This window comes from Leptonotus elevatus, chromosome 1 (genome assembly GCF_054856555.1).
Source record: "Leptonotus elevatus isolate MCC_2025b chromosome 1, RoL_Lele_1.0, whole genome shotgun sequence".
In the NCBI taxonomy this organism is placed as follows: domain Eukaryota; kingdom Metazoa; phylum Chordata; class Actinopteri; order Syngnathiformes; family Syngnathidae; genus Leptonotus; species Leptonotus elevatus.
Window position 1 is genome coordinate 45,282,963 of NC_141239.1, and position 26,434 is coordinate 45,309,396.

Consider the following 26,434-nt stretch of genomic DNA (forward strand, 5'->3'; position numbering starts at 1 on the left):
TGGAAACGGGTGGAGGAAAGCCTTGGCCAGCTGTGCTGAATGTATCAAGCAGATCTAGTTAGTATAATGACTATTTTTGGGCACTAGATGGCAGCGATGACTCTCTTTGGACAAGATCGGGTAGGCGTCAGTAGAAGACGTGAGGCGGAGCTAGAGTGTTGAGGGGAGAATGGCTGAGGAAGCGAAAATGGCGACCGGTTGCAAGCAGCTCACGCTTGTGCATTTTTTTCAAAAACGAAAAGCATCGACCAATGCTAAAGAGCACATTGATGACGACGATGATGATGATGGTGACTCCGAGGTTGACGCCGAAGTTGGAAGCGTTGATGCGCGGCTATAATCACGTCGTAAAGCCTCACCGGCTAGCGATGCTAACGGCGGAAAACGCGGTGCACAACCGAGCACTTCTGCACAGGCGGACGTTCAATCGGACTATGAAGAGTACCCTGAGTCCAATGCATATTCATCGGAGGAGTGGGTACAGTCTGATCACGGAGAAGACACTGGTTCTGGACTACGATGCCACCATGAATGGAGTGGATAAGATGGATTAGAACATCTACCACCCGGTATAGGAACTGAAGGACATGAGGAAGCCAGACGTTACACCAGGTCACCGTCATGATCCTGAGAGTAGACTTGATGGCAACATGGCCAAACACACACTGCAATATATACTTGCTATTCCCCGGAAAAAAAGGCCGGCAAGAAAGTGTAGCGTCTGCACGCGAAGGGGCAATCGCAGTGAAACTAATCTGTTGTGCAAATCCTGCTGCGTCCCCTTGCACGCAGGGGAGTGTTACAAAAAGAAAAACTGTATTTGAAACATCCACACAATTGTAAATAGTACCACAGTTGCACACATTTGTAAATAGTTTGCCAAATTGTTTTGTCAAATTCTTACACTGTTGAATGTAAATAAACTTATTTTGCTATCAAAAAACACTTTTTCATTGTTGGTGGTGTGTATTACAGAAGTAAAGCACTGTTTAGGTGTTTGTGGCATCATTCATGGAAAAAAAAAAAAGGTGTCAAATTTAGTGCATGAAATAATATCATTTCACAAAAAGCTTGATTTCTCCGTATTTTGGTCCAAAACAGAGCATTTGGGTGAAACTAACCATTTTCTATTGTTGATTACTGAAAAACGGAATAAGGTAGAAACAAACTTTTTTTTCTGATGAAAGATGAGAGTTCAATCTTTCATTTGGTAGTATGTGTGTTTCCATAGTCCAAACACAAAATTTTCTGTGGACCTTGAAAGATCAGTCAAAATGCTTAAATCGGCTGTTACCCACAGCATCCCTTTTCTGAAAACGTCTGGCAGTCAAAGAGTTAAATAAATAAAATAAAATAAAATAAAATAATTTAAAGGGGAAAAAATGAAGAAATCAATACTACATTAATAAACAGTGCTCCCTACTCACATGCTGTAAATAAGATGTTGCTGTGAAAAAAAAAAGTTGCATATTGTATGAGTTATGTGCTTCTTCCTCAGGAAATCATTATATCTGAAAGTTTGTCCAAATGTTTGATTTCGCAGGTAAAAATAATTTAATGCATGGCTTCTACTCTGTAGCATCAATTACACTGTTAAAAATTACTGATATATAAAAACATTTATTGTAGCTCAGGACCATAATGTAATTGACACAAGAGAGGTAGTGAAGATGTAATGGCGCCATCATAAAGTAAGTTTTATTCATTGAACAAAAATTTTATAGTGAATCTGACAAAAGTACTTTCAGAAATGGGGGTTAAAGATATCCATGAAATAGCTGTAAAGTGCCATCATTTCAAAGTGGTTAGGGCACATAGAGTGAAATGTCTAAAGTTCAATTCTATAATAATACTGTTGGACCTCCAATACCTCCAATAGATAGCCTCCTGAGAACCAAGGACAAATGTATCTTTTAATTGTATTGTTATTACTATTATTGTAATCTCCTGCCTCCTTGGAGCTAAAACATCAAATCACAATTTCAAATTTGATATAAAAAATTGAATTTACAGCATGTCAAGTTAAGTGGACAACAGAACGATTTTACCATAACACAACAAAACTATGTCATGATAACAAGAATAGCAATGCATTCTTTGAAATGAAACTTAATGTTTGGCCTGTGTTTTTGTTAAACTGCTGTACAAAATGTTCATTGTATGTTTTTGAAGACTGCTGTTACTGTACTGGGAAAATAACTAAATTTGTATTGACCTTTGACATGTGTGCAGGTCCCTCCAACAGTCAGGGGGCCTAGGTAATGCATGTTTTATTGTTCTAGTCAGGATTTAACTGTTACCGCCATAAACACTTTCATTGTGCAAGAACATTTTAAGTAACATTGAATATTATTAATTTCCATACAAATCTCTATGGTAAAAATAATGGTAAGAATGCGGATTATTAAAAGTGAGTTGACGTCATCCGTTTAAACATGAATGTTTTTTTCCAGTTAAAAATGTGAAAGTCTTGTAAATTGAAAATAAATATCTTCTAAATTTGACACATCACAGCAAAGAGTGTTGTTAACAACTCAAATTTGAATGATTAAAAACATTGCCAAGTATGTAAAATGAGACTTTAAAATCGTGGCAGATGAATCTTCTCTTGAACGCTGTGGGCGTACCAGCGGAAAGCATTAAAACCCCGCCCCGCTCAACTGTCAGTAGTCGGGTTTCCATCCACCCATATTTATTCTAATTTTCAAGAAATGCAAAAATAAAACTGAATGGAATTGCTAGAAATTCGAAAAAGGGCCCACAATCCCCCCCAAAAGTTTTTACGCTTAGCGGGGGTGAATTTTGAAGCGTATCGAAAAAAAGGAAAATGTGAGTTTTGCCTATAGAAACAGGTTTAGCAATTAACCGGATACACGACGCACGTTTTGACCGGATATTTCGTCACACTTACGTTTGTAGTCACAAAGCAATGGCGGACGATAAAGTAAGGAATGTTTGGGGGACGACGAAACTGAAATATTTTTGGAATAATTAAAGAAATATTAATGCAATTTTAGATGGAAAACATCAAAGAAACACTACGGTTTATCAAGAATTACAAAAGCAAACTCATATGACGTCATCGCACAGCAGTCGCTTTCTGTTCTCCTTCTTCTTTTAAATTACTGGTGGATCACATCTCTATGCTGTATACCGCCACCCTCAAAATTCGCAGAAGAAGAACAGATGGAAACGGGCATAAGTCGCATACTCGTTTTGCGCATTTGCAGTAAATTCGCTTAAAACATTTGAAACAATTGGATGGAAACCTGACTAATGAAATTCCTATACTGCAGTCTGGAAACATGGATGCTACTTCATCTAGCATCTTTCTTAAGCCAACACAAAACAACACTGGCGCAAAAACACACAGTGACTAGTTCAACCCTACGATGGCTAAAATACATATTTCACTGAGTCACAGCTGAGATTTTCCATGTCATGACAATGAGGCGCTCTAACCTGGCCACGCTAGCTTGAAACTCCGGTTCACGCTGGCCGTCAAGTCAGAATTAAAGGACAAAAAATTGTGTGGGTGTCCATGCACCAATACACACTCTTTTACACACTATATCACCTACATTCGTACTGTTTCTGTGAGTCGCCAAAGGCGAGCCAACACCTTTCATCAAGCAGACACAGATAAGCACTCCCCCCTCCCCTTCTCTGATAACAGCTTGTCGCCATCCAACCGTTTCCGCAACATCGGGTCATGACGCAGCACTTTGTCACTATGTTAGCACATAGGGCTGCTGTGTTGGTACTATCAACATGCAAGACAGAAAATCATCAGGTGTTCATTTTGAACAGAGATGATAAATATTGTCATTATGTTAAATATTGCTGAGAGGGTTTCATCACGTGACAGTATAAAGCTCTTTAATAAGTGAATGTCTATGCCAGCAGCTGGTGTAAATGAAGCAAATTGACCACTCATTGAGTCAGAGCTCTCAGACCGGATTTAGAAAGCATCTGTTGAGCCTTAGGATCTTAACCTGAGCATTACTGGTTTGTACAGATTACTGTCACTCGAAGCAGTTTTTGACATGTATGTATGTATGTATGTATGTATGTATATATATATATATATATATATATATATATATATATATATATATATATATATATATATATATATATATATATATATATATATATATATATATATATATATATATTAGTGATGCACAGAATATTCGGCCACCAAAAATTTCCGAAATAAAATTCAAGCCAAAAGAATATGGCGGAAATAGGATGTTGTGGTGACGCAAGCAAAAAAACGCTGCAAGCAAGCGTGTTTGAATTAAACAGGATATATATATATATATATATATATATATATATGATTATTTATTTATTTATTTTAACAAACAAAAAATATCAGTTTATCCATTTTCCATACCCCTTTTGCCAACGAGGTTGAGCCTAATATCCTACTCAACTGAGGGTAAAATGGTGAGTATAGTTGTGTTCCAATTTGGACAGATTCAAATCACAACACTCAATGTCAACCTCTTCTTTCTGTAACTCTTCTTGTGATTTCGTAAGAACGTTCCCAAACCAATATGGTAGTTGCAATAATAGATAGGGAGGTAAGTCTGAAACAAGGCGTCACACAAGCTGGCATTCAAAGGGCTCCAGTAAGGTCGTTGTAAACAGGCTGCACTTATATCGCACCTCAAACAGCCTTACAGTGCTGCTTAATTCAACCATTCACATAATGACGCCACATAGAGTCATGTGAGAAATGTTAACGACATTTACCTCTTGCTCGATGATATTTCAACAGAACCACAGGGGAACGGAGAATTTAACTTGCAATCTTTCAAATCTGAGACAGCTGCTCAACTGAGCCAAACCGTTTGTGTTTCTCACCATCTTTGTTTCATTACTGCTGTTGGCCAGCATCTCTGCATTGCTCTCACATTAAGACTGCAGCGATCACAGCAAATAGGCACATTGACAAAGAGAGTTTGCAAAGGTTGATGATGGGTTTTCTCTTGTCCCTGTGTTTAAAGCCTGCAGCAAAGAAAATAAAGCAGCACGCCATCTTCCCATGACAAGTTGTTGCTGTCTTCTCTTCTAAAACCTCATCAGCGAATCATTGTCAACCGCGACTCTCCATCTCTTGCCTGAGGGGGATCTCCCACAAGCTCCTGGCATCCAGGGAGTGACTCGAGTTGTGAAACATGACCGTGGTATTGATTGCACTGCAACAGCTGGTAGGCTGAAAGTGAACACTGTACGCTGCGGCCCAGTATGACATGTGGAGGAGTGAGTTAGTGAGAATGCATCCCAAGGGTTATCCCTCTTAGGATCTTTGCATAATCCCTCCTGTTGGATACAGAAATCAATACAGAGGTTGTGCCTTGGAATGTGGAGTTAGCGGAGGTGGGCCAAGCGACCCTGTTGAATACAGGATCAAAACGAACTGTAAACACGGTGTAACATAAGATTACATAATGTACATCGAGAACAGCACCGAGGGATGGCATCCATCCATTTTCTGTACCGCTTGTCCTCATTAGGTGGTGAGTAGGCTGGCGCTAATTTAAAGCTGACTTTGGGAGAAAGGTGGGGTACACCCTATAGTCTGGCTGCTAGCCAATTGCTTGAGGTTAGATTATTTTCAAGACTCAGTTGGGGTTTTATTTATTTAATTAGGAAAAGTATACACTGAAGCCTCTGAGGTTGAACACAATCCATTGTGGACGTGGATTAAAAAAATAGTGTCTTCAAATGCCATTTTTTTCTGATATAAAATAAAGATGAGACCAAGATAAATAACTTCAAAGCTTTTTCCAATAATCACTTCACAAACGTACTTTTTGGAATAATGGCTAACAAGGTAAATCTTGGTTTCATTGGACCAGAACATAATCTCCCAAACACGTGGGAAAATATGTTATAGACTGATAAAACCAATGTTGATTTTTTTTGGGGCCATGATTCCAAAAGGTATACATGGCACAGACACAACATTGCTAATCACCAAAAGAAAACGAGAGATAGAGAAAACAAGATTGTGGCATCATCATGCTTTGGGGCTGTTTTATTTCATCTGGACATGGGCCGGTTGAAAAAATTACAAGTATCAAGACTTCAAAAAAAAGTAGCCAGGGATAGCACAAAACTTTCAGGTTTCTGCTGGAAAAGAGCCCAAATTTATTAGTATTTTTTTTTCTTCTTTTTTTTTTATGTCAGGAAAAGCCTACTTAAACATTTGATTTGGGGCACTTTAAATGGTGGCAGGTGTGTGTTGACTTTCACTGCTCATGAGTTTGAATACGGTTGATTCTGAACACAGCTACATCCCAGTTGTAAGACGGTGTGCATACTTATGCAACCACTTTGTTTCAGTTGTCTATTTTTACATCCCCTTTCGGGGGAAAAACCATACACATCTTCTATTGAGTTATAGTTGTAAGGCCATAGGTCACATGGTGGTGGAATACGTTGTGAAATAATCCTTTTTTTTTTTTATCTGGCATTTGAACAGGGGTATGTAGACTTTTTTAACCAGTGTACAATTTTTTGTAAACATTTTTTACAGTAAGAAGTAGGACAATATAATGAATCCTTTCCAGCGGATTATTGTGTGTGTGCCTTCTTTACCTGACTAATCACATATGCTGAAGTAGAACTAATGACCCGCCAAATTTGCTCCATAATTCAATTGACCCGAGGCACCCACGTGAATTAATTCAGTCGCCAAAGCCCAATGTGTGTTGGCCTCTCTGAGTGTTGAGGTCAGGATGCTTTAACAGCACTAATGGCTTTGGCTGTTAACCCTTCTTAACTGAAAAGGAACTCAATCAAGCCAAGACCTCCACCGACGTTTACCAAATTGTGGAGGGATGTATCAGTTTGGTTGCCCAACCACATTTTTGCAAGCTGTTTCTAAAATCAAAAGCATGGGCTAAGACAAGAATCAGGCACTTCAATTTGGAGCCACATTCAAACGCCAAAAGACTGTAAAGATATTAATATTATACAACCGGTACCGTATCTTTGTCCTGCATGTCATTCAAAGTCCTCCAATATAATAGGTTGACTCACTCACCTGTATAAGACTTCAGTGCGTACAGTATAGGGTGGTAAAGTTTCTCTGCTTTGTAGATGTGCCAGCTGCTTGTCCAATTAAGCCACTATACCTATTTGTAATACTTATTAACTGTTGAATATATCCATGTTTTTGGAGGCCACTTATTTAGTAACACCTCATGCACTTTAAATGAACTGTCAACGGTTCTCGTGAATAAAATAGACAAATGCTGTTTGCGGTACTTTTGGGATTGGTGTTGTAGCAGAGACTTGGTTTGAAATCTGGCTGATAGCGTTTTTGAACAAACTAGGTGGTTAGGTTTGTGTTTGGATCCAGTGAACATATAATCAGCTTCCTAATATACATGAAAGCCCCCATTTTCTTGACCTAATTTGATCCTGGCTTCTTGCCAGACCTGCTCTCTTCTTTGGTGAACTACAGTCTTAAGGTTGTAGGCACTCTTAAGCAATGTCTGTCATCTAGTGGTGAACATTTATTAAAACTGCTCCACTACAGTAAAAACTTTTATTTTCAAATGTTAATCGAGAGCTCCTCTGAGGTGAACCACTTGCCCATTCCTGGTCAACATAATCAGGAAACTCTACACAAACAAAATAAATATTGGATGGCATAGGACAATTGGAATGGACGCAAATTGACTGTCCTCTATTCGTATGATCTAATTTGCACTTAAGATATAAGCCTCCCCTCCGCTGTGTCATCACTACAGTAGTGTAGATTTTTGCACAACTCTGCTAACTAGACAAGCAAATGACAATCCAAACGATCCATTTTGTCCCTGTGCTTAGATGAATGGTGGTAATAACTGCTGCTCAGCCTTTTACCATCTGATTCGAAGCTACGTGAAGAGATACTTATTTTTCTTATTTTTATGTGGTTCAGCAAACACCAGCCTCACTTTGTCTTTGATTACGCCCTCACCTTGTGTTTTTTTGTTCTGCTGCACAATATCCATCAGCTCTCAGGGCACCCCCGACAGACAGCACGATGGATTTCCTGAATTATGACTAACATAGTTCAATACGGTTCTGATGAACTCCAGATTACAAAGAAACAAGGCAGTGAGTTTGCAAGGTAGGTGGTCATTATTCAGGTCTCCCAGGCCTGCCTCTTTTACTGATTTCCTCTCCCCCTCTTTTCCGCCACTGATCTGTGATTGCAATTGATCGGAGACTGCTCATCATTCCTCCACAAGCAACATTGGAAAGCATTGATATCATGAAGGAAGGTTCTAGCCGTAGATAAAAACAATGGGACAAATAAATGCAGGGTTTTGGAGGGAGAGCGGAGCAATGCAGGAATGAAGTAACTCGGAGAAATGGTGTGGGGCCAGGGCAGCTTCACTTACATTCCCGATGGAGCTCCTGAATTCAAGTGGGCGTGGCCAGTGATTGACTATTGACTGCAGCGAGAGCAAATTTACAACTCTCTATAAGACTACATACCTACTGGCAGGGTAGACTCATATTGTACTCTAAGGCTCATGTACAAAATATTGATTATTGGTCAGGGCAAATGTCCTATTGACAAATGTGTTTTTTGTTTGACGCAGCTGACACTGAAGCCTCCTTTCCGTTAATAGCTTAAAAAAAATCAACACCTACTTTTATGTAAATTTTGAAACCCAGGAGGTAGCATTTTAATTATTCATATTTGCATTGCAAACTATCAATAATAATAAGGTTTTACTTCTACTCAAGGAGCAATTGACAACTCCCAAGAGCTATTCAGAGCAGCTTTGTTGTTATAATGTTTCCATTTCACTTTAATACACACTCACCAGAAACACACTTTTTTTTAGATCACATTTGTGATCAACATACATCAGGAAAAACTCCTTTACAAAGATAATAATGTTCAAGTTTGCATTGTCTTCCACTGAGCTGATACTATACCATTTTTAACATATTAGAGGAAAATATTACCTCAGTATGTTTCTGTTATTCCATATAAATTCATCTATTTTCTATATGCCTCATTTACCTTAATTAATCAATGCGGTACACACCATGTCACCAAACAGCACAGTGACTACTTGTCATTCTTTAAATAGTGTCTTACAAGTTTGAACACACATGTGATGGTTATTAAAGGATACTCCTTGGTTGTTTATATGGTCAAATTATTTTCAATCTTTTTCTATCCCCATGTGATTTTTATTGGTTACTTTACATTTTCTAAAGTATATTATTATTATTATTATTATTATTATTATTATTATGCTAGGAAAGGCAAGGCAAGTTTATTTGTATAGCACATTTCATACACAAGGAAAAACAACACCTATAAGCATCGACAAGCACGGTAGTTGAATGTGTTATAAGGGGTAACCAGCTTATTTGTCCATGTGTAGACAGACAACGATTCACATTTAAACCGTCACTGAGTGGGAACTTAACCCACACTGCCTGCACCAAATATAGGGTACCACAGGTGATTTTCTATTAACATCAAAATAAGCATCATCATTTGTATATAGGCCAATTTTTTTTGCTACAATGCTTGCATGGAATCTCATCAGACTGTGCCAGTACCCTAGTTGGACTGCTGCATGTTGAACTATAAATACATGCTATTGTGTCCCTTCCCAACCCCCAAATGACTAATGTGATCAGAACGTGTTTGCTCTAATCTGATCAAGCATGCATGTGCATAATCAAGCATGCAATCTCCCCAACATAAGGGAGGGGGTTCACAGCCCACCAACGTGCTGGCTCAGCACTATGCGCTATCCATGGTTCTGAAGTTACCCACTGCGCTTCACACATGCACTACAAGAACATATATGTCACTATTATGTTGTAATTAAAACAATGAACGGAGATGCTTATTTACCACTAAGTTATTGTTGGACCTGGGATCTTCTTCCTTGCCTGCCCGTCCAAAAGGTCTGGGCGGTGATTGTGTGGTCCGGACACTGTTGCTGCCAGTGGCGGGAATTTCTGTTTTTCTCTCTCACACTCACTCACTGACATGCACACTATTACGAGCAGACGCAGGAGTGCTCAAAGCAGCTGACACCCTCCCAAGCCCTCATTGCAGGTGAAGTCTGCATGTACGTGTGTGTGTGTGCGTGCGTGCGCGCAAGTCAACAGCTCTGTTGAGCTGGGCCATTCACCCTCAAACACACACATGCACTCACACACTGCCAGTTTTATCCCCTGCGTGATTCCTCCCACGGCTCTAAATCCCTCTCGCACATCTGTCCATGGCGCAGCCCGTCCAATCTTTCTTTCGCTGCAACCCCCCCTCCCCTCCCATCCTTTATAAGAACCCCACCACCCCATCCCACCCCACCGCACCCCCTGCCAGACTCATTCCTATCCTCACTTTAAATCAATGCCCGTTTTAACCATGCAGAAATGGTCTTGTGGCGCACAGCAACAACTACAGCAAAGAAGAAGAAACAATCCCACACGGGTCATTCGCCAACACAGTTCCCATGCTTAACACTGAACCCACGCTGCTGTAAGTCAGGGTAAAAAAAAATAACAACCAAATACTGCGGGATGACAGCTCAAGCCAGCGGAGAGAGAAGTCTCAAGTGCAGGCGCACGATCTCTCTCACAATATTTATCTTTGCAAGGCTTTATATCATTTCAAGAGGCAAGGGGTGTTAATATTAAGATGGAATGGATTTGAGTAGGCTACTGTACCTTTTACTTGTTTCCTCTCCAAACAGTGCGTCCATTTGGCTGCAGCTGAAAAGAGGGGAGATTATTCTTTTTCTCATCCACCACCGTAACGTCGCAGGCTCAGCAGCAGTAGCAGCAGCGCGGTGGTGTAGAGGATGACTGAGAGTGGGAGGAAGAGGAAGAGGGGGAGAGAGAGAGAGAGAGAGAGAGAGAGAGAGAGAGAGAGAGAGAAATATTTGAATCGCGCTTGATGTCTGTCTCCCTTTCTTATATCACACAAACAGCTACATGTCCTCTTTTAGATAAGAACATATGTATTTATTAGTAGTTTTGCATAATCTAATAAGCACCTACAAGTTAAGTGGCAAATCTTCCTTTAAGCAGATAATATGCTCAGTTATTGATAAGGTTGAAAAGGCATAAAATAATTGTGTCTTTGTTTGCAGTGGGGTAATGCTAATGTTCACCACTCCAGGTGCTAAATTAAAGGCCAGATCAGGCCCACCACGTCATTGTATGTGGCCTGCCAAAGCAAATCATGTGTCTACTTCATGTTTTTTGCTAAAAATCTGTTGCTAAATTGCAAACTGACTTTTAATAAGTTTGAACGCCTTGGAACTCGTACAATTCAGACTTCAACCAAAATATCTGAGTAAAAAATGCCTCGGAGGTTGAACTCATTTTCGGAGTTTGAACACCCAAGGAAAGCAAGCTAAGCCAAATGTACCTTGAACGGGTAGCCGAGTGATGCCGAATGCTCCCGTTGCCGTAGTTTAGACGAAGCGCTGCTCATTTTCAGTCAGATCGTGAATACTCCCGGAGGTGCTCCATACATTTGTTGGTGCATTTTGATTTTTCCACGACAATTTTCTTCGCCATGGGCCCAAAGAAAGACAATAGTGCCAGTGGCAGCAAAGAAAAACATAGTGCTACGAACCACAGTAGAATTAAGAAGGAGATTATCGCGCCGTTGTAACTACCGTGACTACTTCTGTAAATACTGGCATGAAGACCCCCCTTAGCTGTTCAACAACGTGCCTGACGTTAAACAACACACGGAAGGACCGCTTAGTAGTCTAATAATATTCCCAATGTAAAATACACAAACTCAGCACTGAACTAAAGCTAGCATTAACATAGCATTTATCATCCAATGATTGCCATCACACCACAACAAAAAAGGTAAGGTATTTTTTATTGTTTAAATACTGTACTGTATTGTAAATGTAAAAAACATAAATATAAATTAAAATAGGAATTTTCAGTTTTTGGAGATTGGGAACGGATTAAACGCATTTTACATAATTTTCTATGGGAAAAAAATCTTTCGGAGGTTGAACAATTTGGACTTTGAACACTTCGCAAGAACGAATTATGTTCAAACGCCGAGGTACCACTGTACTAGATTGCACACTTTTTTTGTGTTAAAAAACACCTTTTGAAAATAAATTTAACAATAGTTGACTATTTTCAATTACTTGCAATTTCAAAACTAGTTTCCTATTAATCTGTTGTGTATATGTAGGAATATGAGTCAGTTATACATACCTATGTATTCAGTCATAACAGCCCTCTGACAGAAACCACAACTGCAATGTGGCCAGCGACAAAATTTGTGAGCCATATTCTACATATTATTTATTATACAGAGGGGACATCATTTTCAAATTGCATAAAAGGTTGTTGTTTTTTTTAATAAAGTGGGGTTCACGGGTGAGCTGGAGCTTACCCCGTCTATCACAGGGCACACAACCATGCACAGTCACACTCAGATTCCCACCTGAGGACAATTTAGAGAATTCAATGAACGTAACTTCATTTTGTAAAATTTGGAAAACATCCTTACACAAATGTACAGTATGTCTTTAGTTGTTTTTGTGCCAGAGTTCCCCTCACAGTTGTAAAGTGTAATGTAGTCTTAAATGTAGTACAAATGGACAGTGATAAATGTGTGTTCAAATGACGAGAGAGCAAAATAGCCAAGCCAAACACTAGATGGATCAACTTCATAACACCATGTCTAAAGACAAATTTTTTTAAAGAGAATTAGCATTCAAATAACTGTATGCCAGAGGTGTACTGCATGCAGTTCAACCAACATGAAAGCCTACTACAGAAAATGTTGTTATGTGGTGTCACCATAGAAATTATAGGCCACTGTGTCATCAATATTAAAGTTTCTATGTTTCATCATTTTTCACATATGTCCAACACTATTTACATCATTTGACAGCGTATTTGGGCCAGGTATAAATATATATTTTTTAGAGGGGAGGGGCAAAATTCAGAGAAAAAAACTCGCAAATTTGCCACTTTCTAAAGTCGAAAAGAGGCAAATTTGCGAGAGAAAAAAACTAATAAATTTGAAAGTTTATAAAGTGGCAGATTTGCGAGATATATATATATATATTTTTTTTTTTTTACAAGTATCTAAGTTGATGTATCGAATCTGCTCTTAGTGTTCATCATTCACTTGCATTTACCTTAAGTATGCTAGCTTCTGATTGGTTAATGCTAGTCAGCTGATATGGGGTCAGGAAGTCTTGTCGCTCCAGCTGCCGTGTATGACGAGTAAAGTTTAAATTTAAGAATGATTCCACCTCCATCCTGCCTTTCCATTTTATAAATATTGTCCCATTAACCACCAACAAATCCTTACATGATTAGACTATATGTATATATAGACTATGTGTATTTATTGTAAGTTTCAGTTTTTTTCTCGCAAATATGTTGCAAAGTCGCAGATTTGCCACTTTATAAACTCGCAAATTTACGAGTTTTTTTCTCACAAATTTGCGTCTTTATAAAGTGGCAAATTTGCTAATTTTTTTTCTTGTAATATTGCCCCCGCCCTCTAAAAATATATATATTTATACGCGGCCCCAGGGGCGTCACTAAGTTTCATGGAAAGGCTTAGCCCCAAGGACAGTGCTGGGCAAACTCGATCCTCGACGGCTGGAGTCCTGCCTGGTTTGGGATGTTTCCCTTCTCCAACACAGCTGATATATGAGCATCAGCAAGCTCTGCATGAGCCTGATAATGATCCTGTTGATTGGAATCAGATTGTGTTGGAAGAGGGAAACCTCCAAAACCTAAAATGACGCCGGCCCTTGAGGACAGAGTTTGCCCTCCCCTGCCTTAGGAGATGCACAGATGGACAGATATAAAAGGAATGCAATACGTGTCAATAGAAGGATAAAATTACTCAATGACTTCTACATTAAATATGAAAGTAATATTAAAGTGTGAATATTTTTCCTTTCAGGTTAAAAACTATGCTTTTCACCATGCCTATGATTGAGATCTTTCAAAGTTTTTAACCCCAATTTTTTTTCTTACACTGTAAGTTTTATTTACAAATTTTAGTCATCTCTAAAATGTTAACGTTTGTTTCCGTACTTTGTAGGTTTCTTTAGTTCTTTCAAATTTTGTTTTTTGCTTTAAAATATTGTACTTTTAATTATGTAAAGCAGACCGAGTTTCCTTGTGTATGACGTGCTATAGCTGCCTGCCTTAAATTAGTTTTAAATATTTCCACTTTCTGTTCATTACTCTCAAGTTAAATTAAATGATGCATCTTGACTGACATGTTTCATATTCATAATATGAAATCCATATTGAGTTTTATATGATTTTTAGACTCTCACTTTCTGCTTCACAAATTGTTTGTTTGATTTTTCTTGTAAACTGAACTCGTTTACACTGACGTCTCCAGTAGGTATCGCTCCACACTTGCTCTCTGTACTCATTGTGCTGTTTCCTACAATTCAACATGGGTAGAGGATTAGTATTGTCAATTATATTATTATCATCATCCACTAACGACAACCATGAGTGAATGATCTTTTAACTCCTACTTTTTTAGTGTGAATTCAAGCATAAAGTTCCCTTTAAAAACCTGCTTCATCTGTATATCAGCCAAGAACTGTTGTTATTAGGCAATATAGCTTGGGGCTTCCTGCGTTTATCTGGGCCGTGGCCACAGCTAACTGTTACTACCAGCAGACAGTGATGAAGACTTACTTTCTTCTTCAGAAACTTCCTTCTTTATATCCATCATGACTCCCTTTCTCGGCCGTGATAGATAATGGACGGACGCCAATACCAGTAGGTTAGAAGCAAGCAAACAAGCAGGAAAACATGGAATGGATTATCAGTAATAGGGAAGTTCAAGTGGAATGGATTAGAATTGGACAACAAAACATGACAATTTGGAAAATTATATTGTATTATATATATATATATATATATATATATATATATATATATATATATATATATATATATATATATATATATATATAGCCTTGTTAAGTATTAACTCTATTAGCAATTGAATCATATTGTAAACTTTAACTAGCCAAAATAACTATATTAGTTCCAGAAATCCAAAACGTGGCTTTTAATAAATAAAGCAATGTAAAAGTGCAACATTACAATTGATTGTATTTTTATTGAACATATGGCCCAAGTGCATCATAGTGTAGTGTGTACATTCTTTAGTGATGTCATGAAAAAAAAATCAACCTTACTGTTATCTTCCTCTTCTCGGTGGTGTGTGTTTCAGGTGCCCCCCAACATTTTTGCAACCTACCAACTATTTCCCTTTCCTCGTCTTCGACACCAAGCTCCACTAAAAGATGTAACTGTCATTGCCTGAAACAAGCAGAAGACCATAATAACACATTTTGGGGGAGGTGCATTTTGATTACTGTGTTTGATTATCATAGTTAGTAGTTATTATTACTCACAAGTTAAATTAACTATGGGTCCGGGTGTACTGTTGTTTAGCTGTAACTGTGTTTGTAGTTTTGGAAAAGGGAGTTGTGCACCTAAACAATAACAACAACACAGCATGTAAGTAACATACTGTAAAATTAGGTAGTGTTGAGAATCATTTACCTGTTCTGCTCCCCTCCTCCTATTGGATTTTGTGGCCAGAACATTTTGGGAAAAGAAAAAAAACATTCACAGCCAACGCTGTGGTGCTTTTTTTTTCTCCTCCTCCTTCTTTCCTCTAACCTCTCTGCTCCCCTCCTCTTCCACGATTTCTTGCGGCAAGGACCCGTTTTGTTTCAAATGTTTATTCGAGAATTGATGGCTTGCGTGACCAAACGCAGAGATCTAGCAGCCCGTGAAATTTAGAGTCAATTTTAAAAATCAGCTTAAAACCTATCTGCGTGTTTTGTGGGCGTTGCGCCAAAGGGGAAGAGGTGGGGTTTTACTGAACCGAGCGTTTGACTTCCGGGTAAGAAAAATAGCCACCGAAATAACTCAAGAAATTACATCGCGATTGTGTCAAAGGTAAGATTTCATCATTATATGCCTATAGTTAACTGTGGAAGGGCTTAAAATACCATGGCGTAGTCCCTTTAAAATGTTCCTCTTTGCCACATTTGTCTTCATGGGTAAGACCTGCGCATCTTCTTCCTCCCCATTAAGCCTGTGCAAAGTTACATCCCTGTCACTAGTTTAAGCACTTGGATGTGGTGGAAGTTAGTTTGCTTCAGCTCTCTTTGGATTCTTCTATTACTTTATTGGTGTTTGTTCACCTGTTTCCTTTTCATGGAGTTGACTACAAGCTCAGGACAAGGTACATCATGCCTTCCAAGTTTGAATAAGTAGTGAATTAATAATTAGCCATCTTGATTTGAAGACGCTGCGACCACCCGTACGCCACGTGCAACATCTACATATTTGTTATATTACAGTGTGAAACTAATGCAAAGTTCATCATTAGCTCAATAATAAATATAAAGGTTCTTACTTGCCTAACCAACTGAGAAACCTGCTCTATGACAGATGACACCTCTCTGCTTAGTTTCCTGATGAAAGGAGTTAGTGAGAAGAAAAACAAGTTACAGATCAACTTTGTTAATACATTCCTACACTATTTCACTTAATTTACTTTAAAAACTAAACCTAACAACATGTAACATATTATACCATTGTTATTCAATGTTCTGTCTTCAACTGTTATGATAGCATGTTAAAAATAACTTAAATAAGCTCCATTCATGTACTTAAGCACTCATGTCGCGTTTCAGTGCAGTTGGTTAGCTTACTAGCATATATTAGCAACACAGCACACCTTGCTTTCATTGCTAATAGATGATTAGCAACTTAGCTTCAACGTTTAAGATGATTTGGAATAATTTCTTCAGTCAAACCACCTCTAAGGCCCATGTATGCTAAGCTAAAGGAGTGAAAAATGACAGAGTGATACACATTCTGTTTGTTTTATTTTAATGCACATTTTACCAACCTGAAAAAATGCCACTTTTGGATTCCCGCTCACAGCCACAGACTCAAAAGCACGGCTGTTGGCAAGTCGAGATTCTTCTTCTACGCGATGTGTGTCTGTGTCTGTCTGGTTAAAAACATGGCGCGCTACCAGGTGGCGTAACTGTGGAACAGCGATCCAGCGATCCAACATATTATTCATTCATTTGCTATTTGTTTTATTGAATTGAAGCTCTGGTCAGATGGAAAAAGATTGTCTTGACAGCACCTAACTAAATATTATGGCATTAAAAGAATAACTACTGAGGAAAATTCTAGAAAACCACAAACAGCAATGTCTGTGTCAAATAGACAAGACCAAAATGCATATGAAGCTATAAAATATTAAATGTAAAACGAAAGGGAAAAAATATACTTACTCTTGATTCACAACAAAAATTGGTGACTGCTGTTTACCTTTGAAGAACTTCTCACCGGCACATGACATGCACATATTTTGCACATTTACGTACAATAAATACAAAGTCTGATTGTTTGAGCAGAAACTATTGATTGGACCTGAAAACAAAATTAACATAAAACTAACACTGTCAAATAGCAATAGTATTTGTAGTAGTGTAAAACAAACAAACCAGGAGCATGCAATTACAAAAAAACAACAACACTCCTCCAGAAGAAGTTGAAAGTGAAACTATATCACACGGCTAATAATTGATTACCCGGTACCTTTTTCTGAATTAGGCTAAACTATATTTTTATGATATGCAATTTTGAGTAGTGCATTTCTGATTCACCAATCACATTTTGTTGTTTCCCAGAAACAAGTGGTTTTTTTTTAACTTTCTTTTTAACTTTCTTTAAAATATTGCTCCTGAGAAAAAGATGAGATACAGGAGCAACACACCTTAGTCTCAGTTTGGTCTCACACCAATCTCATTGTTGTCTAGGAGAAGTAAATGAGACATGTTTGAGATCTCAAACATGTCTCATTTGTCCATTTTGTTTCCTCTGGGAAGGGCTCTCGCTATTTACAGTACTATTGAAGTGAAGGAAATCAATTGATTTCTGATTATATAAGTAATTAATTACAGTCCATCCGTCACGTTATTTTCCTCAACGCTGTTTGTCGTTGGCGTATTTGGAACACTTGGCTGACAGGGGCACGTTCAATTGCAAACATGATCGCAGTCGACGCAGTGAAAACATGGACTGGGTCATTACTAATAAGGACGTTTTTGACATGATTAAGTGGAATGCATTGTATAATGACACGCAAGAAGCGTGGACGAGCTTACATTTGGAAGTAAAGGGAAAACAACAGATTTATGATATTTATATTTACATGAATAATGAGATTATGTGCCTGAATATTTAGTTAATTTCTGTTTGCTTTCTGGTTTTTGATCTTTTTAGTAAAAAAACAAAACAATGTGTATATATATTTATACATATTTATCTTAAAAAAAAATACACAACCAATTCATTTAGGGAGGGCTTAGGAACATTTTAGGTAGGCTCGAACCCCGTAAAATAGGTCTAATGACGCCGTTGCTAATACGCCGTCGTAACATCAGGACTCTTGAGTAGTGCTGGGCGATATGGAAAAAAACTTCTATCACGATATAGGCTATTTTATAGCACGATATACGATGACATAGTTTCAGTTCACATCACTTTCTGTTTAGTTAAGTGTGTAGCATTACTTTTTCTCCCCAGAAACTCATTAAAAGGCCAGCTATTTTGCTATTAAAAGTTTGACGCGCTCCGCTTTAACGCGGTACCAGCAAAAACTTTGTAAAAAGTGTAATCGATCTTAAATTAATGTCAGTTTCACGATAATGTTAGCCAGTTAGCAAAGTGGTTAGCATAGCAAGGCTTCTACGTCTTTGCCCCGTTAATCACGCTTCATAATCTGGTTGTGAGAACTACGATACTTGTAACTGAAGAAGTGTTTCTTATACGCCGCCACGGAGGCTGTGATTACTAACTTAGGAGCGGAAGCGCAACGTGTTTATTTGCAGTATTAGGCAGCCGAAGCTCGTTGCTATGCTGCGACGTAAGTAGTAGAACCAATCTCGCCTCGACTTGAGTACCACCGCTTGTAGGTAACGTAAGCATCCCAGCAAAGCTTTTGGAGGCTTTCTCTGCCGTCCAATTTTCAGATAAACATAAAAATCCGTGTTTTAATGATGCTAAAACTGCACATTTAGACCCGCAAACTGCTATGCTTGTTTTACACAGTTGTCACTGTTTCAATGGGCCGAAAGGAGTACCCAGCATGCTTTGAGGTGGGCTTAAAAAAAAAAAAGTTAATTAATCATTTTATTTGCATTTACCCACCTCGTTTTCTATACATTTTCATTGATTACAAGCGGTTCAGATAATGGATGGATGTTAGATTTATTTTGGCACAGTAAGCTTGTAATGTTTGACGGCTATGTATAATTCACTGCCATGTCCACGTGATTAGGCTGCCATTTGATAACAGTTCTGTAAAACAAGTATGCAGAACAAATGCTATCGTCTGTCAAACAAGCGTTTTCTGTCACTTCTTTTTTCTTTTGCTGTAAGTGACAAATGAAGATAGACACGATAGGAAGAACATGACCTAATATATTTTTTTCTATCGTCTTCACGATAAATATCGTCATATCGCCCAGCTCTGCTTTTGAGAATAGTGTGATTTTTTTCCTCTCAACCATTCTGGAATGCCCTACCTGAGGAATTGTTTTTTTTTTTGTATCCACAAACACACACTTACACGATCAAACTTTGGTTGGGAAGCGAACCCGGTCCGCCAGTACAGAGGACAAGCAATGCTACTAGTGATGGAGAAACCGAAGCTTTCTGAAGCAGTGAATCAATATGAAGCATTGCGTCGAAATAGTTCAGTGTTATGAAGCATTTGCCACGAATCAGTGTGGTGAGTCATGACACTGCTTCACCACGGCTTTCTGTACCGCTGACGCAATTTTGTTGAAATGGTTCAGTGCTTCGAGGCATTTGATACAACTCAATGTGGTGACATCTGCTGGACAAAAATATATTTCATTTACATTCAGCAATAGGGCAAAATGTCATTAAGAAATAAGACACTCTTGTGTCAGTTTTAAATGAAAAAGTGAAATGCTTGTGCAACAGAAAATTGACTTTGGTATTTGAATAAAATGCTTGTGACACTGGGACGGGGATTTGGATGTTCAATGCTCAAATTTTCGCCCTTTCAGAAGGACGAGTAAGTTCCAGTGAACAGTCACCATTTCCTCCTCCCGTCCGTTAAACTTTTTCAAACTGGTGTGACTAAAACGGCGCAAAAAATGGCTTGAAGGTACGAGGATTCCACCCGACACCAGCAACACAGCAGGAGTTTGTTTGTTTTATTCGTTTTTTCCTTTCTGACACATTATCACAGGTTACATCGATCACATAATATCATTTGCAACATTCACATCCGAAAGAAGGGTCTGACGAATAGAAGCCATGGCTTATTAATAACCCGTCCCCATCGATTCTTACTATACGCATCAGTCATATACATTGATTATGATAGTCATTGATTCATATCGTTATCAATCCCAGACTTAAGTCTGCATACTCCTCGCTCAGTTCATCATGAGTAATGTCTGTGTGTAAATTGCAGCTAGTACCAATCATTTGGAATTGGTAAATAGTTTTCCGGACGCCACCAACAGGCCCACCCAACCAGTCACTAGATGTTCCACCAGATCCAGCGAGACGACCGATTGTGATACTTCTGTCGCGAGCGCTCGACACCTGCCGAGCGTCTGCTTCGAGCGTAACATCACTAGATGCTACCACCTTGTCAACCAGAGCCCGACCCGAGGAAATTAGAGCGGCTTCCTCAGCAGAAAAGTTGAAAGCTAATCCTAAAATTCATTTTACACTCTCACATTTAGTTAAACATCACCTAGTATGCAAATTAGCTCTTGCCCTACCAAACCCTTGATGCCTACATTTTGGCCTGTTTTACTGCCGCTTCTCCTCTCTCGTCCCCTTTCCTCTCATGCCAATTGAGGCCGTTGCTGTAAGGGTTTTGCATTGACCAACCGGGGCACGATCTGAGGAATATCCACTTCCTCAATGGACTCTCAGGCTTTTTTAACTAAGCTTGTACAGCATCACACTATGTGATAATTGTTGAACACACTCACATCCATTGCAACCTGTTACTCCTGGATTAGAATGTCTCTGATCGTTGTGAACTGAAGGTCTGTGGAGCCCTTTGAGATTCATTTTTGATTTAGGACTATACAAATCAACATGACTTGACATGTTTGTCTTTTTTTTGTTAGCTGTGTGTCTTTATCCTGTTGGACCAAGCTTTCAGACATCGGCCAGCACATTTTGCTCCAGAATGCCTTGATAGGCTGAAGATTTCTTTGCACCCAACACAGATTCAACTCACCACATGCCGGATTTAGAAAAACATCCCAAGGGCGTTTCTGAGCCTTCTGTTTTATTTCAAGTAGGTACAGTGTTGCTTTCTTTGTATACGAGGCACAGGCAAACATGTCACTGACATCATCACTGAAATAACTAAAAACTGATGAGATTGGAATTTGCTGAAATACATATTGACAAGAGAGAATGCTTCTGAGACAATGGTCTTTGCCGTGACTGGCAGCTCGCCACCTAGTTGACATGACTTTGTGACGCTAAGTGGTCCCGACGAGACGGCTTGCACGTTGCGACCGCGCAGTGGCCTAAATGTGCACATTTGTGTTATTCATAACCGCTTGTAAATGTCTCCAGGCATTCACGGCAAATCTGAGACATAATAACTTTTGTGGGAGATTTGCCGGTTACGGCATAATAACCATTGCCTAAACAATCACAAACTAACGCTACAACATAGTCTCTGTAGTAACGTTATGCTACTTTTTCTTATGGTAAAACGTTATGCCACTTTTCCACATATTAAAATAGTTCTCAAATGTGTAAAAGACATGTCTGTATTTTTTTTTTCTTCTGCTCCCATGGCCAGTCGTTTCCATTCTTAACATTAGCACATGACTACCATGACCGAAATCCCTGCCCCTTCGAGAGAGAAAGGTATGGCCAAGGTGCGGCCTGGTGCAGCTATTTACATAAAAGTGACACACCCCTAAAACAGGCTGTTTTGAACAGAGCGTTTTTTTGCTGATTTAGGGACAGCAAAAATATTGGATCCAAAGTAAATTTTGACGAATGCATGTCACAGACATGCTTTTTACACATTTGAGAGCTATTTTAGTATGTTGAAAAGTTGAATAATATGATACCTTTAATATACAAGAAAGAAAAAGCGACCAATTAGTGACAGAGGGCGGGACTGATGAGATGTCAATAATTTGTCATGCCACTCGAATTTCTAAATAATTTGTGTTATACTATCACTCCATGATGATAGGTTGCTTTTCTGGGATAATGAGGTACCAGGTCAGCATGAGGCTGTGGGGGCGTGTCTGTTATGTGTGTGCCGCCAATGATTGTCACTTGTTTTTCCATGTGCATGATGGTTTCTTGTATAACAAATTAGAGGCACAAGATGGGGTTGGAAACAGATTTTGTAGCAGATCATATTTATCATGTAATTTAGAATTATCTACAATAAGGAAATCTCAATCTGCTTGTTTAACCATACTAAAGGAAAGGAATAAACAGAAGGTGTGATCATACTCAATTAACACTCCCTTATTTCTCACTCATTCTCGCTCGCAGCAGCCGTCGCGCACGCGCAAAGACACGTGCGCACAGCTCATTACCTCGCCCTCGCTCCATCTCTGTCTTTTTTTCTCTTCGACGAGAAGACTATTTGCTCCAGAGACTGACGCGGTACTGAAACTCTCATTAATATTTTCTCATTATCAGTGCTTCAAGTGTTAAGCAATAGCACAATGGCTTGTCTTGGCATGGCGCTCGACAAAGCTGTTATCTATTGCGGCTTCTGGGAGGACGTGTGGTCATGTGTGATGAGGTGCTAAATGGTTTCACACACAATGGGTGACTTTGTGTGTCTCATGCAGCTGTGACATAATAGCCGTGATTTCTTTTCTCGCCTCAAAGATAATGTATTACTGCTGGCCTAAGCGTCCCACGCGTTGATAAAACCTAAGAGACGTACGCACCATCCAAACAGCGAAGACAAACAGCACTTGTAATTTGTAAAATCATGCACTAATAATCCCAGCTGCATTTGCTGCAAGATTCTAAGTGCATTCGCTGCGTCACTATAGTCTGGGAGGGCTATCACAAGGCGAAAACAAGAATTGGATGCCCTAAGGAGTCATCCAGCAATGTCTCTCTTTAGCCATTTAGTGTATTTTGAGTGTTTAATCCTCTGTAATTCGTTATGGTTATCGCAGCACTTCATCAGACACAATAACTGTGTTCTTAAAAGAAGAAGAAACACTTTGGAAATGTTCAAAATTTTCTTGAGGCAAGAAAAAACATTAAACGATAAATGCTTTGATTGGCGGCAAACGGAGTCGGCTGTGTTCATACTCACATCTTTTTCAAATTTGCAGTCATGCTCACAGCTGTGAAATTACCAACATCCAGTCTAACCCGCCTCGGAACACATTTAGACTGTGAGTCGTGCCGCACCAGTCACAAATATCGAACCTATAGAGAGAACCTTTCACGATCATCTTCACAACGGCATGGAAGTCCAACTGCAGACACATCGGCACTTGACCACACTTTTTTCCCCCATGATGTCTGCTTTGAATGCAAAATTTGATGTACTGTCTTGATGTTGGGCCATGACAGTACATGGTATTATATTCAGCAATACTCACAAAAAGTAAGGGATATTCAGCTTTCAGGTGAAATTTCAAAACATTTTTGCATAAGTCGGGGATCAAACACCTGTTGAGAATTTTACCAGCTCCTTGTTAGAGAACAGCAAGCACTGAAACACTGGACCAGTTATACAGTACATGTGCATTCAGAAATTAATCCAATTAAGTTCACCAATTAATGTTATTGTGCATTTGACATGTGTGAGTATTACATATCAAATATACTATAGACTGCTGCCCCCCCCCCCCCATAGAGAAACAAATATTGGCCTGTGTTATGTCTTGGTCATGCAGCTGTCTAGTCATAAATCATTTATCAGTGTGAAAAGACCAACCAAGGGCAACCAATTAACTACAGCTCAGACATTGTCCTGCTGAGTTTGATTTCCTGTGAAGCTTCAGCAAAGAGCTATAGTATTTATAAGAGATGGGCGAGTGCCAATACCAGGCCATATTCAAGAGATTGTACTCGAGACGGTATCTGATACCAGTAACGGCTGCCCTCTTGTGGCCGTTTTACAATCAGGAATTAGAGATTATCCATCCATTTTCTTAACCGCTTGTCCTCACAAGGGTCGCGGTGGCGCTGGAGCCTATCCCAGCTGGCTTTGGGCAGTAGGCGGGGCGGGGTACACCCTGAACTGCTTGCCAGCCAATTGCAGATTTAGAGATTAGAAGAATAGAAAATTGCCATTAAGTGTAGGCAATTTTATGTAACAAAAATAGTTGAAGTATCAGTACTTGGTATCGGTATCAGTGACTATTCAAGAGTTGAGTACTCATACTGGTATCGGCCTGGGGGGAAAAAGTGGTATTGAACATCCCTAGCATTTGCATTGCCTACTTCCTCAGCACAGGTGATGTCATCTTCAAGTATCCCTTTAAGAAAATGATGCAGTTACACTCTGACATACAATAAAAACTAAAACAAACCTAAAGTCTGTCAATCAGTACACATTGATCAACACTTAAATAACTCTAATCAACTCCCATTAAAGTAGAATATTTACAAATTAGCATACTAAATGCTCTGATTAAAACAAAAGTAGTATAGTTTAAGTGGGCGCGTAGATGATCTTTTCCATCCTTTATTTCTGCATAGAAAAAATGTTGTCATTTTCCTTGAGGGTGTTAATTTCTGATATCTATTATAAACATTTGAAACTACCATTACATATGTGTATGGTAAGTTTCTGAACTAAAGTCAAACAAAACATAATGCACACGCTCATACTGCCCTGTTGCTTCCTCTTCATGCACTTTTCCTATAGATTCGTAATTTGCCAAACTGGGCTGCACGCATGCTCACTTGTGATTGCAGGATTGTTTACAGCACGAGGCATTTCAGCAGAGTGGTCTCACGACTCTCGTGCTGCCAGTGTGTTTCCATGGTTACAGAGTGTAGTATTGTGAAGAGAAGCAAAGAGACTGAGACTCCGATGTACCAACACCGTGCTCTTCTCTCCTTACCAGCTTAGAATTCATGTCAAGCCAGGGCACGCAAATTGTCTGGAACGCTTATTTGGAGACTTTCAAAATGTGTCTGGACAATGTTTGAGCTGGAGCCACTCTCGTGTCTGGTCTGCTGCAGTCCAGTATGGATGAGAATACTCAAATACAGTTCAACTTTGCTAGTCTGAAGGCGGTTAAGGTCCTATTACATCATTCTGCATCCACTAAAGAAGAGAGTGACATTTGAAGAAAATGCAAATGTGGAATTTTATCTAATAAGGGTCAATGCAGGAGAAAAAAAAAATGTTGTCTCAGTTCTCACTTGACCCTGAGGGGTTCTTCATTAGCATTGGATATTATTCTACTATTCACCCTGCGTTAATCCAATACATTCACAGCTTTCAGTAAAATGCAGCGCATTTGTTGCCCACTGCAAACTACAAAAACAATCAACTTTGTTAAACACATATTTGACAGAGTCAAGGAAAGAAGAAGCATTTGAACACTAGAAAATGTTGTAAAGGGAAAAATTAATTATGTAGGTGTCCATTTAATACCTGGAATAAATTTGATGTAAATGGGCTCTTTAGCGTGCCAACACTGGCCATTTAATCTGTGTTCACATGCATATATAAACATACTTGGACACAAATGGGACTTAATCCGCTCTCAGGTGGGCACCACACTATGGTCCAGCTGATGCCTATGGATGTTATGCATCAATAACCATCATCATAATCATTATTTATATTTTCAAAGTTGCCCTGTGCACTCATGCATACGACCATCTTTGAATTCATCCTGCTTGCGCCATTGCGGATGTCGTCCACGTTGCGATATGCGATATGTATTCTCACCAGACACCACGCTGTGCACGTTTTTGACAATCAAATGATGAGATAGAATATAAGAGCTTTGTGAAAAATGATACCTTGTCAGAGATGATGATGTTATAATTGACAATCGATAGTGAGGTGAGCTGAACCATTATGTTGCATGATGGGAGCAATGTGTTACAGGTGCGTAAAAACTAGCAGAGTTATGGTTTGGATTTTAGGGCTACGAAAGGGAACATGTGAAACACAGGCTGTTCATAAATCAGACTGGCTGTTGTTTTTCAGCTCTTTACTGACATCTAAGGGTAACCACTGCAAATTACATTAGTGTTGCTGTTGGATGTGTGGTGAGACTGTGTTTAGGGATTTGCCTTAAAGCCAGCTTGCTTTCGCTTGAGA

At 39.1% G+C, this 26,434-nt stretch overlaps 1 protein-coding gene and 1 long non-coding RNA gene across 2 annotated transcripts in view; both read right to left on the bottom strand.

Moving 5' to 3' along the window:
• Positions 1–14,836, bottom strand: part of elfn2b (extracellular leucine-rich repeat and fibronectin type III domain containing 2b) — a 92,217-nt gene extending 77,381 nt beyond the window's left edge. The window contains exons 1-2 of the mRNA XM_086084712.1: positions 14,725–14,836; positions 10,723–10,860 (exon numbers count right to left, since the gene is read on the bottom strand). The gene's annotated coding sequence lies outside the window, so the exon portion shown is untranslated. The remainder of the gene's footprint in view (positions 1–10,722; positions 10,861–14,724) is intronic.
• A 192-nt stretch (positions 14,837–15,028) lies between these two features.
• Positions 15,029–17,045, bottom strand: LOC147182445 (uncharacterized). The gene is made up of 4 exons (XR_015096652.1): positions 16,967–17,045; positions 16,473–16,526; positions 15,453–15,533; positions 15,029–15,357 (listed from the first exon to the last, which is right to left on the bottom strand). It is a non-coding gene; the product is annotated as an uncharacterized LOC147182445 (long non-coding RNA).
• Between the last annotated feature and the right edge of the window lie 9,389 nt (positions 17,046–26,434).